This window comes from Bison bison, unplaced genomic scaffold (assembly GCF_000754665.1).
Source record: "Bison bison bison isolate TAMUID 2011002044 unplaced genomic scaffold, Bison_UMD1.0 scf7180017864037, whole genome shotgun sequence".
NCBI lineage: Eukaryota > Metazoa > Chordata > Mammalia > Artiodactyla > Bovidae > Bison > Bison bison.
In genome coordinates, this window is record NW_011494609.1 from 6,854,978 (window position 1) to 6,857,049 (window position 2,072).

General features: G+C 45.8%; 1 protein-coding gene across 1 annotated transcript in view; it reads left to right on the forward strand.

The window, feature by feature from the left end:
• The window catches only part of LOC104984922 (keratin-associated protein 10-8-like), a 24,886-nt gene that overhangs the window by 13,781 nt on the left and 9,033 nt on the right, over nt 1-2,072 (forward strand). The gene's annotated exons all lie outside the window — the stretch shown is intronic.

The following is a 2,072-nucleotide window of genomic DNA, read 5'->3' on the forward strand; positions in this document are numbered from 1 at the left end:
TAGGCAAAACACTCTCTGACATACATCACAGCAGGATCCTCTATGACCCACCTCCCAGAATATTGGAAATAAAAGACAAAAAATAAACAAATGGGATCTAATTAAAAGCTTCTGCACAACAAAAGAAAGTATAAACAAGGTGAAAAGACAGCCTTCAGAATGGGAGAAAATAATAGCAAATGAAGCAACTGACAAACAACTAATCTCAAAAGTATACAAGCAACTCCTGCAGCTCAAAAGACACTCTTAAAGAATGAAAGCACAAGCCATAGACTTGGAGAAAATATTTGCAAATCACACATCTGACTAAAGTACTTGTATCCAAAATATATAAAGAACACTCAAAATTGAACATCAAGAAAAACTAACAAAGAAAAGGGCGTAAAGATTTGAAGAAATACCAAAGAAGATGCAGGGATGGCAAATAAGCATATAAAATGATGCTCCGCATCATTACTCATTAGGGAAGTGCAAATTAAAACTGCCACAAAGTCCCCTTCATACCTATGAGAAAGGCTCAAATTAAAAACAATTACCATGCCAGTGTTGGCAAGGATGTGGAGAAACTGGAGCTTTGATACATAAAACAATATCATAAATGACACAGCCACTGTGGATAAGTTTGGCAAAGAAGTACGTTAGAGAACCTCAACATATCACTGGTCTTTGGGGAAATGCACGTTTGAATTATCCTAAGGTACTGCTGCTGCTGCTAAGTCACGTCAGTCGCGTCCGACTCTGTGGGACCCCATAGACGGCAGCCCACCAGGTGCCCCGTCCCTGGGATTCTCCAGGCAAGAACAGTGGAGTGGGTTGCCATTTCCTTCTCCATTTATGTGACCTCCTAGAAAAATCACAACTGCAGTGATTTTGAATCAGCGCTTGCCTGGGGCTTTGGGCCGAGGGAGGAGCTGATTCCAGTGGGACAGGAGTTTGGGGGCCTGTATGGTCTAGTGGGGGTGTGTCTGCATTTGTGAAAACTCAGAGAACTGCACTTGGGAAAGAGTGGGTCGAAGGCCAGAGGGGCGGGGCAGCCAGCAGGCACTTGCTTCTACAGGGTCAAGCCGATGGACCTCCACTGCCTCTGTCTGCTTTTTGCTGACTTTGTTGTTCTTTATTATTCTTTTTTATATTCTGCCTGCCTTTGGGCTCGCTCTTTTTCTGGACCATGTACTCTCAAGGTGGTTTTTGTAGAATCTGTACGAGTGGCTTCTTTTGAGAATAGGTGTTTTATCAGAAATGCTCTAATCTCCATCCTCCTGATAACCCACTTTCCTCAGACTTTCAAGAGTTGGTTGCACTGTCTTCAGGTATGTTGATTGGCTGAGCGAAGTCGAATGCCAAACTCTCTGGAAGCTTTTAGGCTATTTCCTCGTATTTGGCATCAGACATTTGACCAGTGTAACAGATATGCACCGTTTTCCATTGATCTTGTCCTAGTTCGGTCAAAGTTCCAAATCTGAAGCACCATGTTTCTTTCCCTTCTCTCTGGAAAATCTTCTGTTTCTCCCTTTGCTGCACACATTCTATCCCTGGAAACCTCGTCTGACGCAGCTGGACCTTCCCTCCATCCTGCGCTGTGCTTGAGACATGTCTTGGTTCTTCTCACTCACTCCTTCTCCCTTTGGCTGGTCTGTCCACTGTTCAGCCCTGGTGCTTGAGAGGGATGTCCTACAGCAGGTGACAGCACTGTCCCAACTTTGAGCTCTGTGATGCCAAGTCTCTGAGACAGGGGTTCACAGCCACTCCCCTGCAGAGCCATGGAGACAGGTGGGAGGGGAGAGCTGGCAGGCACACACGGGTGGGGTTCTGGGACCCTAGATTAATCCTGTGTTTGCTTAGAGAACCTCACACAGCTCAGGGGTGATCCGGCCCTCAACCAGGACATGCATTTTACAAGCAGCAAACTCTTGTGTAAATAAACAAGAAGTAATAGGGGCTCAAAACACCAACAAGGAAAGGGAAGCCTCAGGGAGCCTTCAGCTGGCCCAGCAAACACCTGGATGGGGTATAAAAGGCCCACAGTCCAGAGCAGCGCTCACACACTCACTCACTAACTCACTAACACACAC